Consider the following 16,340-nt stretch of genomic DNA (forward strand, 5'->3'; position numbering starts at 1 on the left):
CCTTTAGCAAAGGATATATCAGATGCAAATTAACAAAGGAAAAATTTGCCAAGCCAAAGCTACTGATAAAGGCCTTGGGGCAAATGAAGAATTTTATTTTTAGTACATCGATATTTTTACACTAGGGGAGGGAGAGTTCAACTAAGTCACACAATGGGCAATCTAATTTGGTATCGAATTTGCCATCCACGAGATTCGAACCTAAGACCTCTCACTTCTAAGTGAAGAGGAATACCACTAGATCGTAATACTGAGTGGTGGGGCAAAAGAAGAAAATTAAGAAAACAAAAAAGTGTGGTAAATAGGTATATTAATTAATCTCATAATCTCTGCATATTTGCGTGCTTCTTGTGCATCAATGGAAGTTCGCATTTGATTTGTAGGTCAAACCCACATTCCAGTTTGAAGGAGCAACATTCCACGCAAATATAGTCTCTTTGCTTGTGCAGGAAGTTAGCCTGAAAGAGAGAGCTTGACCTTTCAAGGTTGCAAATGCCTGGTACGAGGCTCCCCAGTTATGGCTCATTTTTATCCACCCTGATCTGGTTCCCTTCACCCACATGCTTGAAATGTCACCTCCTCCTGCTGCATTCATCACATATACCAGTAACCAGTACCTGTTTCCTTGGAAAGAGAATCGAAGCCCGCCTGACCTCATGCACGGAACTCTGCAAGAAAATTACATAGAAGGTTTGCAGTCCAATTGTGAAAATGTGATCTTATGCAATCAACTATTTAGTTAAGGCCAAATCATAATTTTGGTTGCCATAGTTTAAGCGAAGTTTCATTTTAGTCTCAGTAGTCTACGAGTTTACTAAGTGTTGCAATTCAGTAAACCAACCATAATGTCTCCTAAAATTTTTATGGCATACCTGCGGTACATGATGGGGACAATGCCGGCCTTCCACTGAGCAATTTTCATGAAGGCAGGTTTGGCCATGTCGAAGTGTGTGCGAGGAGGGTTGCACCAGCCTCCGGCATTGGAGTCCTTGGACCAGTTTGGCGGACAAAGGTTGGTGGCAGTGACAGTGGTGAATTTCTAAAGCATGCACTTGCCCCGTAACATTTTATCTGGTAACAAGTTCCGCAAGCTTATCCATTGTCGAATAGGTTGAGCTCAGTGCTACTGTATCTGTACCATACACGTGGAGCCAAAAATAATCAAGAGGCGACATGTGGATTTTTGGGCAAAAAAGACAAAATTACCCTTGAGGAACACCGGAATTCCTACTCGCGAGCAGTGGGCAAACATCCCACAATCAAGTCAAAAGTGCCCAAAATAGGTATTTATTCAAAACCTATTTCATCCATCTTCTCCACAAGGTAACCCCCAAAACATTCGTTTTAAATTATGTTAATTGGATAATTAGTGGATTTATTACCTAATTAATCTATTAATGGCCAATTAAATTACCAATTGCACCAAAAAAACAAACAAGAGGCCGGTCACCTTCTCTCCCAAGGGAACTGGCCATGCCTTATATATTCTACCTCATTTTTTCTAAAAGGCTAAGTTTTCACTCTTGCTAAACACTCAAAAATTCTCCAAACACTTTTCCCTCAAAATTCTAACTTTGGCATCGGAGGTTCTTCGGCCAAAGTCCACCCCCCCCACCCCCCCGGGCGCCCCGCCCCCAAAATTCATCGTGGGCGCGTGAGGCTTTTGGCGTGTTATTTGTTTTGTAGGTGCAATTTTGTCCAAGAACAAGGAAGAAGAAATTTGCATCCACAAATTGGTGCTTTCATTGAGAGTTGAGTCCCACACTTGTGGAAGACTCTCGCATCCAAGGTTTTTCTATTTTCTTGTCCATTTGTAGATTTTTTGTAAGTTTTTATTAGTAGAATTTTTTTATTTTAAAAAATTCTTTGAAAAAAACGTAAAAGGGAAGTACAATGGCTAGAAATTTAGAGAATTCAAGAAGTGAAAATTCCAATATTCAAGAGATAGGACCGCGGCGATCCACGAGGCTAAATGTGATAATAAATGGAGCGGCACCACATCCATGAGTTTCCACCACGGGAACCACCATGAGTTTCCACCACAGGAACCATCGCGATGGCCACCATGGTAGCCACCCACGGCTAGGTCCATGGTGTCACCACCACGGCCCGAGCCGTGCCATCCAAGGCTTATGGTACTAAGGCCACGGCCCAAACCATGTCATTCCATGCCCAATGTGAGCCAACATGTTGCCAAGCCGAGCCCAACCCTCACACCCGGGTGCATCACATGCCGAGCAACCTGCTTTCACGGCCCACTTGTTCCTGCCGCCCAGCCTGCTTCCATGGTTTCCTAAACAGCCCAAGTCGGCTCGAGAATATCTCAACCATCCGGACCAACCATCAAGCTGGGGGCATTTTCACCACATTTCTCTGCGGATTTGACATTTCCCAACTCAAATCTCGCGCCTGGAGTTTGCCACCCTTCCACTGCTCAAGGAGGCATGTTCCTTCCAAGCTCTTCTAATCCGAATGGCGAACAACACTTGTCTCGACAAGTTATAGAGTTAATGATCGCCCTTGCACAATATACGACCTTGGTGAATTAGCTCTTGCAATGCACCAAGATCTAATGTGTCTCAGGTGAGGTGTCCCGGAGTAGGACAAGGGTAGACGAAGAACCTCTTTAGCAGTGTCCCGGCAAGAACCCACTTAATCAGCCATGAACTGAGCATTCGAGCAGCGTACACTCTTGATTAAGTCCTCGAGATAGTGTATACTTTTGTCTTAACACGCGGAGAAGTGTACACTCTGTACTAAGCCTAGGGGCAAGTATGCACTCACGGTTAGGACCACACATCGATGATCAACATGAGCAGTCTTCCAGGAAAACCGTTCACTCGCGGCTAGGCCCGCAAGAAGCAACTTCCACATCTCATCGGAGTAGACAACACGACGAACGGAGAGAAATAGTCACTCAATTCAGCTCAAGTTCAACCGGCATCCTGCAAAGAATTCTCTTGCTTGCTAGGAATGGATCACATGCACCGCTGCCGTGACATGGACATGCCGAGAACATAGAAGAGCAGCTTAGACTAGCAGGTTAAGACCGGGGGCAACCGAGAGCTCTGCTACCCCAACAAAGGAAAATCCAAGAAGAGGTAAAGAGACTCCTCAATGAACAATTACATGATTTCTAATGCAACGAAGTGGTCGATGAAGCACTACGGCGAGATATGACCAACATGAGCAGGTCATCCTTCACGGACGAGATCGAGCAGATAGAGCCTCCATGCAAGTTTAGCATGCCACACTTCACATCTTTCAAAGGAGATGGAGATCTGGAGAGGCACTTGAAGCACTACCACGCGCAATGGTCCTTTCCCGGAATAACGATGCCCTTATGTGCAAAATATTCGCTATCACTCTACAAGGTGAGGTACAAGATTAGTTTCACACCTTGCCCTCATGATCCATCTCGAATTTTGATGATCCTTCCTTGGTTATCACCAAAGAATACTCATCTTACCGCTCATCAAGAAAAAGTTCGACCACTTTTTCAACAAGAAGAAAAACCCAAAAGAGTCGCTCCGTGACTACGTAAAGAGGTTCAAAGCAGAGAAGCCAAAGATCGTCGGATGCGACAACTTAATAACAAGTGTAGCTTTCCAAAAAGGACTCCCAATAGACCACCCACTGTTCGGAGAAATGATCATGAAAAAAGACTTAACTCTAGTAGATTCCTTTGCCCTGGCAGAGAAACATGCACTTTGGGAAGAGGCTCGACAAGCAGAAAAAGTGCTCGAGCAGCCTCAAAAAGTGTCAGTAGTGGCTTAAAGGAAGGGGGATGAGAAACAGTCTAGCAAGGGCAGTCATGAGGCCAAGCATAGGGATCGACCCACGACCAAAGAAGGCCCGATGACTAAGAACTATTCTAAGTTCTTAATTCCGATCCATTAAATCCTTTATGACATCAAGAACGAGCTATGGTTCAAGCTGCCAAAACAATAAAAAAGAGATACTTCCGAGTTGGACCACACCAAGTATTGCACATTCCACCAAGGTCCTAGTCACACAACCAACGACTGTTACACTTGGAAAAACTACCTAGAAAAGCTCATGAAAGAAGTCAAGGTCGACAGATACTTGGACAAGCCAGCTGTACAGCCGAGAAGGAACGCAGATGACGACGAAAAGCCACCAATTAAGATGATTAGAATCAATGGTATCATCACTGAGTCCGAGCACTTGGGGGCCACCAACAACTCTAAGAAGAGGAAGATCCAGTAGACTCTATTAATCTCACAAGTCCAAGCAGTCGACACCCAACTTGGACCCATTATTGGCTTCACTGAGCAAGGTGCAGAATGCGTCGATTTCCCACACAAGGACGCACTAGTAGTATTTGTCTAACTAACCCATGCTATAGTTGACAAAATGATGGTTGACAATGGAAGTACAGTCAACTTACTTCAGCTGCCAGTCATTCAGAAGATGGGCCTAGAAAACACAATCATACGCCGAGCAGAGGTACTCATCAGATTCAACCGGCACAACTTAACTGCTATCGGCCACATCAAACTTGACACGACAACACCGCCAGTTGTCTCGAAGTAGACGTTCATGATCGTAAATGACCCATCTCCCTACAATGAGATTCTTAGGAGACCTTGGTTAATCAAGTTGGATACCGTCACTTCCGTCAAGTATCAAAAAATCAAATTTTGCATCTCGAGATGAGGAGTCGGAGAGATCAAGTCTGACCAGTACGCATCCCGACGATGCACTGTGCAAGTGATGAAGGAGTCAAAGAATAAGACATTTACCCCTGTGGAGGCTACTGAAGTCCAAAGGGACGAAGAGGCTACCAAATATCAATTACAGCAAGCGGATCGAGAAGATGGTGCCCAAGCAGACAAGATAGGATGAAAACCAGAAGAAGACGCCGAAGACATCATTTTTAATCCCCAGCAATTGAAATTGACAACTAGAATCGGCTCACGTCTAAGCCCAACCAAAAAAGAAGAACTCGCGACTTTTCTTAGGGAAAACCAAGACGTTTTTGCATGGTCACCAGTGATCCAAAAGAGAAGGCACTTCACACCCGAGCAAGTAGCGATCTTTGAAGCAGAAATTGACAAGCTACTGGAGGCCGGATTTATAGAAGAAGTAGCACATTCAGCATGGCTTGCCAACGTTGTGCTAGTGATGAAAAAGGAAAAGGGCAAATGGAGGGTTTGCGTAGACTACACCAACCTTAACAAAGCATGCCCAAAAGATCCTTATCCGGTCCCTCGGATCGATTTATTGGTAGATTCAACTTCTGGGAACCAATTGCTCAGCTTCTTGGACGCATACTCAAGCTACAACCAAATAACCATGTACGAGCCCAACAAGGAGAAAATTGTGTTCGTGATCGAGCGGTACCTACTACTACAAGGTCATGCCCTTTGGCCTCGAGAATACAGGAACCACTTACCAAAGGTTAGTAAACATGATGTTCAAAAAGAAAATTGGGGTAACCATGGAGGTCTATGTCGACGACATCACGGTAAAGGGCAAGAAAAGGTCAGACTACATCTGCAACTTGGCGGAAACTTTCAACATCCTCAAAAAGAACAAGATGAAGCTCAACCCCATTGAATGCACGTTTGGAGTATCTTCAGGCTGAGTCCTAGGTTACTTAGTAACCCAACAAGGAATTAAAGCACATCCTCAAAAAATCTAAGCTATCCTAGAGATGAAGTCTCCAACTACCTTGAAAGAGATCCAAAGCTTGATCGGACGAGTAGCTGCCTTCAACCTCTTTCTTTTACGATCCACAGATCAATGCAAGTCATTTTTCAAGGCTATCAAAAGGGCACAACGAGACAAATGAGATGAAGAGTGTGTAAAAGCTTTCTAAGACCTGAAGAAACAGTGGAGGATTTACACATCTACCTAGTAGTCTCCGAAGTAACAGTGAGCTTTGCTCTCACGAGAAGAGTTGGGGGCCCAACTGCCAGTATTCTACACTTTTAAAACTCTTCTCGATGTGGAAACAAGATATCCGAAGATCGAAAAGTTAATTTTGGCACTAGTTGTTGCGGCTCAGAAGCTCAGACTATACTTTCAAGCTCATCCAGTGATGTTACATGGTCTGATGCTACTCAATGAGTGATGAAGTGGGACTCAGTGAAGCCCCAAAAGCAGCCAACCACACTTTAGCTGCTATTGTTTCGTCCAATGGAGATTTCTGGCATTTGCATGTCGATAGCACACCCAACTATAAAGGCTTGAGAGCAGGTGTGGTCCATGTCACCCCAGACGGCTTATTGCTCGAGCATGCGATCACTCCAGGCTTCAAAGCATCTAACAACAAAGCAGAGTACGAGGCCCTATTGGCAGGCCTTCGAATGGCAAAAGACTTGGTGGTGAAGAAGTTTGTTATTCATTCTGATTCCTAGCTAATCACCAGCCAGACTACTGGGGAGTAGATGGCAAAACATCCATGGATGGTACAATATCTAGAGAAGGTACGTAAGTAGCTTGAGGCATTTAAGACTTACAGTCTCACTCAAATTTCACGGGCAGACAATGCCCTTGCAAATGCACTGGCCGGCCTAGGCTCCGCCCTCGACCACCAACTCAAACGCTCTATTCCGATGGAGTATCTAGACAAGCTAAGCATATAGATGGATTCAGCAGCCAAAGTGTCACAGGTTAGTATAATTCCCAACTGGAAAAGTTCTATTATAGACTACCTAGTCAACGACACACTCCTTCCAAAAAAATTGGAGTCTAGAAAGCTCCAAATTAAAACAGCACGTTATTACATGTGGAACAACATTCTCATCCGAAGATCTTACAATGAACCACATATTTGCTGCGTAGTGCCTCCCGATGACTTGAAGGTTTTAAGCTCAATCCACGAAGGCGTTTGTGAAAATCACTTCGGAGGTTGATCCTTAGCACAGAAGGCTCTTAACGCAGGCTATTACTGGCTCACCATGCACCAAGATGCTAAGAAGTTAGTACAAAAGTGCAACCGTTGCCAACGTTACAAGCTGGTATCAGCACTGCCTCTTAGCAAGCTACACTCACAGACAAGTCATTGGCCGTTCATGCAGTGGGCAATCGACCTGGTAGGACCTATGCTGCTTGCTACTGTGGGTAGAGATATGATGATCGTGGCAACCGACTACTTTACTAAATAGGTAGAAGTAAAGCCCATGACGACCACAACTCAGACAGGCATAGAGCACTTCATATGAAGGAACATCATTTGCCGATTTGGCATCCCTCAGTCCATCATCACTGACAGCAGCTCGCAATTTGTTGGTAAAGATTTGGTGAAATTCTTCCAAAAGTATGGCATTAAGCAGCACATGTCCACGCCGAGATATCCTTAAAGCAATAGGCAGGATGAAACATCTAACAAGATGATCCTCGTCTGCCTCAAGAAATCCATCATTAACAAGAAGGGAAAATGGCAAGACAAACTCCCCGGATGTGTATGGGCATATCACACTACCAAAAGACTAGCAATCCATGAGACTCTTTTCTCTTTGGCATTTGGTTCGGAAATAATCATTCCTCCCAACATCATCGTACCAAGCATTAGCACTCTACTGCCAAGCATTAAGTAGAACAGTAAGGAGATGGCCATAAACTTAGATCTAGCAGAGGAAAAACGCGAGCAGACTATCACCTGGATCGGCAGCCTACCAGCAGCAGCTCCTCTTAAGCTATAATAAAAGGGGCAAGATCCGGCAGTTTCAACCTGGAGATCTAGTTCTAAGAAAGGCCTTCATCACCACCTGCAAAGAAGGCTTTAAAAAGATGGATCCTATCTGGGAAGGTCCATATAAGATCAGTAGAGTAGGCAACAAAGGTAATTACACCACAAAGAGATCGAGAAGCAATGGAATGCCTACAACTTGAGGAAGTACCATGTGTGACCTCCCACTATATCAATACTCAAAGACTCAAGTAGCTTAACGGGCACCACCTCACAAGCTGAAGACTATCCAGTTGTTATGCAGTCTTTTACAACTAAGTTATTCGTTCGCTTCATTCGTTTTACAATGAGGAATTTAGAAGTAATTTACAGCTTAGCTTGACTGCTGTCTACAACAACTTATCTCTCCTGCACTTCAAAAGAAGATCGTGATAGGAGCATATTTATGCAACTTAGTTAGCTTGTTCTTGTGCATTTGTGTTGTTATTTCTTAGTTAATGTAGTATTTCAAGCTATTTTCGTGTGTTTGTAGGTCCAAAGGCTTAAAGTAGCAAGAAAGTGCATTTTGGTGCATTTTGGAGCAGTTTTGGGCACTAAATGGATAACATATGTATGGGTCAAGATGGATGGACGAATTTGGAGTTCAGAAGGCTAGGAATCTGATAAGAAGATGAAGAAATTAAATTCAAGACAAAGAAGATAAGGAATTAGCTCAAAAGAGGAAACATTATCCAAAACCTTATCCAACCTTATCTTATCTTATCCTATCCTAATCTTATCATGCCTTAATCTTAGCTGCAAGGGGACCTAAGTATATATTTCTAGAATCTATGTCTAGAAGCATTCTCTTCTAGAAGTCCCAAATCAGCCACAAAACACATTGTTTCTAGAAACCTTACAAAGGTGGCGCCAATTCCCTTTTTAGAAAGCCTTGCCTTGCCTTGCAATCCACTTTCCTTTCCCTCCAATATTTACCGCACCCCTCCATCCCTTTTTCCTTGTGGATTCTGATTTATTAGGCCTCATTCCTTGTGGTTTGGGTTATACAAATCCTTGTCTGAAATTAATTGGGCCAAACCTTCTTCTTAGTGGATTTAATTAATTGTTCCGAACCCTAGGGCCCTAATCCTTAAAATCTGCTAAGTTGTAACCCTAATCTGATTAACCCTAGGGTTGGCTGAACCTATATATACATATTTTCAGCCACAATTTCGGGAGAAACCCTCATGCCATTCAGAAAGACCTCTGCTGCAACCCTAGACACCATTCTACATCATTCATTCAATCCATTCACTTCCATATACAACCTACCGCAACTTTTCACCCTCATCAACCATCATTCATCATCCTAAGCAAGAATACACCATTCATCGCCCCTAAAACCACCAACCACACCTTGTGCCACAACAAGGAAGAAGGAAGAAAGCCCTTAGGCGTGCCTGCCCTTCGAATTGGAGCTGCTGGAACGTTTTAGGTGTAACCTTTCTTGTGTTTTCAATGATTAAATTCAATAATCTTTATTTTGTGAGTATGAGGAACTAATCCCCTCTTAGCTAGGGGGAATTTCGAAATCATGGCTATATTTGCAATATGATTTGATTACTTCCAGTGATTTCATGAATTGTGAATTCAATTTACTTATCTGTTTGAATTAAAACTTGTTTGTGTATGTGGATTGAGAGTGCACACTTAATTTGCATGCATAAATCTGATGCTAGGATATAAGGGAGTTTCACCTAATCGTTGTGAACTTATATTCATAAGTAGTAAAGGTTGTTAGTCACAATCATGTTAAGTAAATTCCTGGCATAAGTATCATGCGCTTTCATAGTTACGAACGCCTTGTCAACACTTATCATTTTCATAGAATTTAATGATCTTTGATTGTTTCTCTATTATGCGCTTCCATGTAGGGAACTTTTGAGGAATAATTTGATTGTGATGCACTAATTCCATTCAATTCAATGACTTAAGGAAAATCTGAGGGTTAATTTAAGCATACCTAATTAACTTGGGGTGTTGAGGTTCATGGTTCATTGAAAAAGCAACTGGAGATTGTTTTGTATGCAAGTATGTCATGTGTGGAGAAAGACCTCCTAGCTAGCCCATCATCCATCTATTTCCACCAAATCCGTGCAAATCTGCCTAGTTTTAGTTCTTGTTTTGTTTACTTTATTTTCGTCCAAAACTAAAATCCCCTTTATTTTAGAGTGTCTAACTAGTTAGGATCTATTTTAGATTGTGTTTTCAAGTGTTTTGAGTCAAGTTAAAACTAAAATTCGTCCAAAATTGTGTTTAGAGTTAGAATCTGCCCAGTTTGTGTTTTTGGGCAGTTTTGAGTGTTTTTAGCTTATTTTGAGTCTTGTGCACTTGTTTTGAGTCTTTTAAGTTTAGTTAAGTGTTTTAAAGTTTAGTTTTATCTATTTGAGTCAGTTTAAAGTGTTTTAGCAAACCCTCCTAATCCCCGGTTTGAGAACGATCCCTACTTACATATATACTACAATTGTCAAAAGAGGGTTTAATTTGTGTGTTAAGTTAATTTTCACATCAGATCGCACCCTTCTTAGGGACTCACCACAGGAATTACACCCCACGAAGGACCAACCATGCTCTCCAGTGTGAGAGGGTAAACTAATTGCCTGACACCCACATGGGTTTGCTCTCCAAAGTGGGAGGATAAACTCTATACTCCGAATATCCAAACGTGGATGAGCCTGGTTGCTCTAGTATAACTAGATGCACGATCGCTTGCGCCGGGATTCCTAGAAGTAGCCATAGTGGTCTTTTTCAAGGCTTAGCTAACTGAAGGATTTTAGGTCTCTTAGCCTAATCTGTGGGGAACTGGGCCCTAGAGACGGAAGGGGCACATTACGCTGTACGCTCTATGGACAGCTGCCCTGGAAACCTAAAGTTGCTACTGACTGCACTAAGGTAGCCTATGTTTTTCGAAAGACTGTCTACGACTTGCCCTTCAATCAGTAAAGCCATGCTAGACTTATACAACTGCACATTCTTATGAAAGGTTAAATAAGCTAGTGTGCATATACGAAGCCTTATCCACTGCCGACATGCTACGTAGTTGATAAGATTCATCATTTCCAAGTGCGTAATAACCTACACCAAGTCCTAAAATGTTATGGAACTTGTTACGCAACCTACAGAATTGGAGAAAGCCAAGGTTAACAGCCTAGTGGTTAAGTGAATTTGTCTGCTTCTGTAAGTAAGACATCCAACTGCCAACCCTATGGCTGCACAGGATACGCAGGACTGTCTGTTTATAGAAAAGCAGCACGTCTGCCACTGGTTTATAAAGTCTAAAGGTTAGGGCATGAACAAAAGAAGTGAAGATGGAAGAAAGCAAAGGAAATAAGTTTATTAAATTTTCTAGCAAAATTGATAAACAACTAGCAAAGACAGAAGAAGTTCAAGCAAAAGAAACAAGGAAAAACAAAGAAAATCCTAAGGGCTACCTAAAAGACTACTCTTTAATAGCTTGGACATTCCACGACTACTTGGTTGCCACACCTTCAGCAGCGGTACCATCCGACGCTTCATCTTCAGCTGCCCCAGCTTGGGCACCAACTTCTCCAACTAATTCACCAATAGAAGACTCAAAAGTAAAGGCAAGCTAATTTTCTAGAGAAATAGAAAATGTCTCGAAGTCTTTACTAGAAAACTCAAAATCAGACGGCCACCCAAGAGATGATCTACATAACCCAGCTTGTAGAAATTGGCTTGACTTTGAGTAAACAAAGTTTCAAACCCAGCCTTCTCACCATTTAACCGCTCATGCTCCTCGAGCAGGCAAGCACAAACCCATTGCATTTCCTTCACTTCTTTCTTCAGATTGTCGTTAATCTTCAAAACACCTTGGAGTTCCAACACTTGAGGTTCAAGCCTATCAACAACCTTCTTAAAGTGGATCACTTAGTTGTATGCAACTATCAGTTTTTCATCCTTTGCATAAGCAACGGAGTGGAATTCAGAGATGGCACGCTCAAGATCTTGAATACGAGGTATGTAACAGTCGATCTCTTTCTTTGCACTTTCGTACTTTAGCTGGATCGCGTCAAGCCTAGTCTTCAAATCCACGATCACTTGGCGAGCAGTCTCAAGCTGCAAAGAAGTGGGGGCAGAGATATTAGACCCCTTCAAAACAACAAGCTCAAATTCCAATTTATTGACTTTCTCGGCTGAGGAGTAAGGTTTGGCTACCATAGTTCTTGCCACCTTCTTAACAGCCTTGGTATCCTCTTGATCAAGAAGCATAGACTTGGCTACTAGAATCGCTATTTTTTGCATCATGGCCAGCAAAGCAGTCCTCCTATACTCAGTTGTATGGTTCGCAAAGGAACTTGAGCCAACAATTCCTTTGACGCCATCAACAAACTTGGCACATATATCCATGTCCTCGAGCAGGTCTGGCTTCAAAAGTGCACAAATCTTTGCAGCTTTCCCAGAAACAGACTTGGTGGATTTCTCACGATTGCCTGCGCGAACTGTCTCCTTCTTCTCAGCAGACGAGTCAATCTTAGTAGTAGAGGGAACATATTTTGGTGCCATTTTAGCAGGCAGGGGCACCTTGTCACTCTTCATGGTAGCAAGCATATCCAAACGTGAACCAGACTTAGCCCTAGACGAACTCTTTAGCACAAACTTCGACACCAAAGACATGGAGGCACTTCTACACTGGGCAATTCTTTCAGCAATCGAGCTAGCAGCCTTCGAAACGGAAGGCGCCACCAGTACAGATGTAGCAACTTATTCTTTCTCGCCTTTAGAAGAAGTCAAGTTAATCACAAGCTTGGGAGCATCCGGTGAACCCTCACGAGCAGTGGAAGAAGTTTTTAGTTTCTTCTCAACAGACGTCTCTTGGGCAGGTGGGGAATGCCTCTTTTCCCACCTTTATTTGTAGTAGGCTCCACCACAGTGATAGGACGAGTCAACGCTTCAACCTTGATTCATTTTATCTCTTCTCTCGGGGGTAGCCCACCTTTTTCCGTACGAAAAGGACTAAGTAGCCAGCGCATTCACGATACTCGGAGGGGATACCAAGAGCAGCATGCACTTTCTTCATGTCTGCAGAAGTCTTAGGAGTAGAGCCGAATTCCGAATCTACAAAAGCAGCGGAAGACAATAAAAAAATTAAAGAGCAGTTTAGCACAAATACAAAGCAGCCGAAAGATTAAGCAGCTTACTTATCGGATATAAAGATCGTAGGAACACGCAGCTCAGGGGAAGAATCAGACTCCCTTTCTCTACTTATTATCTCCAAAGTCTCCTTGGCCCAGTCATGATCTCCTTTGCTCAAATTATCAAAAAACTGATGGCGAGATTGCAGCTGCCCAACTCCCTCGATGTGGCCTATGTCAAAAAAGTACCAAAATTCGTTGACGGTCAAATTTAAGTCAAAGAATTGGCTAAGATTGTGGAATCCCACCGTTTCACAGACTGCATTCAGAGAACATTGAGCGGGGGCACATCTCATGGAGCAGAGCACTTCTTGGAAAAATCGCAACATAGGAAAAGTAAACCCTAACACAAAATAGTAGGGGTGAAACTTGATGGCTCTCCGAGCCCTATCACATGCCTCATGGTTGCTACCATCCTTAGCATGCTTCACACGCATTCCTGATAGAATGGCATGCCAATATACCTCGAGGAAGTCTCTAAACAAGTCATCGAAACTAATTTTGAAGTGAGCAGCCTTGAAGTAGCCAACCTTGCTCAAAGACTCACCTTGACGATACAACGGCGGCACACCATCATCATTCTTGTGGCTTGAGGAGGACATGCTTGACAAAATTCTACAAAGATACAAGAGGAATTCGTTAGAAGGTTGTAAAAAAAAAAAGAAAGTGCTCAAATAGGCCTCTCGGCCTTACTTTCTCTTTTCTTCCTTAGGCACAGGCCTGAGCCCAGCCTTCTCAACAAAAAAAGGAAAAAAAAAAAAAAAAGGAAAAAAACAACAAAAGCCCAAGTCGTAGGAGCCCAGCAAACTTGTCAGGCCCTACGGCCTGGCCTATCCTCCTGCTCACCAGCGCCCAAGTTAGATGAAGCCACACATGGCACTACCTTGCCATGGCTTCCCAAGCCATTTTTTCACACTTCCTCGATCCCCGTTAAGCCAATTTCAAGCCACGAGGTTCCCACAAAGATTATGAAGACAAGAAAATTAATTTTTTCTTACCTAGAAGCAACGAGAAGACGAAGCGAGCAATGAAGGACGATCCTTTGCATGGGCAAGATGTAGAAGATTGCTAGAGGAGGGGGAACAAATATCCTCTAAACTCTCTCTCTCTCTCTCTCTCTCTCTCTCTTGTAGGGTAGAATAAATCGTTCTCCAAAGTTGATTTAATAATCCACTTAAGGTGGACATAATAGGCTTTGAGAGAAATTTATTTCCCTTTCCTAGAATGATCTAATTTCCTGTTAAAGAGGGAATCAACATCAAAATAGGAAACAATCCAAAGTTTCCTAAAGCAAGAAAATCTCTACACTTGTTGCCCTTTTTTGTGAGCAACCCAACAGGTGTGGGGGCATTTGTGGAGCCAAAAATAATCAAGAGGCGACACGTGGATTTTTGGGCAAAAAGGACAAAATTACCCTTGAGGAAAACCAGAATTCCTACGCGCGAGCAATGGGCAAACATCCCACAATCAAGTCAAAAGTGTCCAAATAGGTATATATTCAAAACCTATTTCATCCATCTTCTCCACAAGGTAACCCCCAAAACATTCCTTTTAAATTATGTTAATTGGCTAATTAATGGATTTATTACCTAATTAATCTATTAATGGTCAATTAAACTACCAATTACACCCAAAAAATACACAAGAGGCCAGAAACCTTCTTTCCCAAGGGAACCAGCCATGCCTTATATATTCTACCTCATTTTCTCTAAAAGGCTAAGTTTTCACTCTTGCTAAACACTCAAAAATTTTCCAAACACTTTTCCCTCAAAATTCTAACTTTGGCATTGGAGGTTCTTCGGCCAAATCCCCCCCTCCCCCAAATTCATTGTGGGCGCGTGAGGCTTTCAGCCTGACCTAAGGTGTTATTTGTTTTGTAGGTGCAATTTTCTCCAAGAACAAAGAGGAAGAAATTTGCATCCACAATACCCATTAGTGAACAAGTTTCCATAACTGCAAGCTCCTCCTGTACCAAGAAAACAGAATAATTAAGCATAAGCTTTATTAATTAATTGATAAAGTACTTAATCCGAATATCAGTGTTCATCGTTTTTGCTAGCTACATTTTTCTGGTGTGGGAAGTCACCAATAAAGTCAATGGAGAAATACATATGCAATTAATTTCAACAAAACTATATATGGTTAACTTATTTTATGCTATATTTGAATATGCAGTTTTAGTTTTTAGTTTGATAATATAACATATTAGTTATTTGGAAACAAATCATTTGGTCAATATATTTGAATTCTGTAAAAAGCTAATTAAAAGCATAAATTAACAGCGTATACACTCATAGTCTCAGAGGCGGTCTCATCGCCGTAAAAAGTAGCATGGGCAAGGTGCCATGGACTCGGCCGGTAAATGACCCTTGCAGCCACTGTTGTGCTAATGGTTACAGCATCAATGACATGAGAAGGAAGTTGAAGCTCCTTGAAGGAGAGAAAGAAGCCGTGGCTGTGTTGATAGAGAGATTGCTTTAAGACTGTTTAGGATGAAGTACAAGTGCAATGCCAATTAGTACGTTTTGCATGCCTTATATAATGTTCAACTACTTTACATTTGATGTAGCTAGAAACGACTTCGTGACCCCAACGAAGGTTATGCCCTATAATTAGTCAAGCCAGAGTTGGCTATTTAGTACTACAGTCTAGTGATATTCATCTTCAATTGTAAATGAGAGTCTTAGGTTTGATTCTCGTCAAAAAAAAAAATTTGAACCATATTATTACTATCTCATTGTGAGACTAAGTTTGCCCATTCTCCCATAATATAGATAATACCGTTTGTTTAAAAAAAAAAAAAATTTTGAGGCCTTCAATATATTAAATATTTTCATGCTATCTAACGTGCTGGCAGGTAATGTCGTTTGCAATTTAGGCAGTTGACAAATAATTAAATATTGTGCCATGAATAAAACAATTTATTTTTTAGTATTTGAATTCTCATTCTCCAAAGGGTTTTAAGTTTGTTGATGGAATTTTAAGTTGGTGACTGGTTGCATGATAAAGGATACATTCTGATTGGCTACAATAGTATTACTTGCTCTTGTTTTAAGTCAAAGTTTAAAAAATATCATTATCATATCACAATGTGTTGAATAATCCAATGCACAGAAGACAAATTTTGATTTGACATTGTATTATAGACTACTATATTTTAATTTCTGGAGGTTATAGAGAACTAAATATAATTAATTATGATCAAGGGATTTAAGTGGCTGTAACCAGAAACGTTGTCGCTGAATTCAATTTCTAATCCATACCTCTAATTTTATTAATCAAGTGTTGTTTGAGGCTGGGCCGAGAATGAGTAATCTGAAGTGGTAAGACTCGATACTTGTCCCAACATTGGTTCTATAAGCCGAGGGCGTTCTAGCCCAAGAAGATGTCAGCCCAACTGAGTCCTTAAGACTAAGGGACTGTGAAGGCATTGCATTACATTTGAGCATGGCTCGGTTGAGTCCTTGATGGGTTGAAACTGTAAGGAT

General features: G+C 42.0%; 1 pseudogene; it reads right to left on the bottom strand.

Moving 5' to 3' along the window:
• Window positions 1-355: 355 nt before the first annotated feature.
• LOC108867628 lies at window positions 356-16,283 on the bottom strand (annotated as a pseudogene).
• Between the last annotated feature and the right edge of the window lie 57 nt (window positions 16,284-16,340).

This window comes from the organism of the source record quoted next, unplaced genomic scaffold (assembly GCF_019419815.1).
Source record: "Pyrus x bretschneideri cultivar Hongxiangsu unplaced genomic scaffold, Pyrus_bretschneideri_v1 Contig3, whole genome shotgun sequence".
NCBI lineage: Eukaryota > Viridiplantae > Streptophyta > Magnoliopsida > Rosales > Rosaceae > Pyrus > Pyrus x bretschneideri.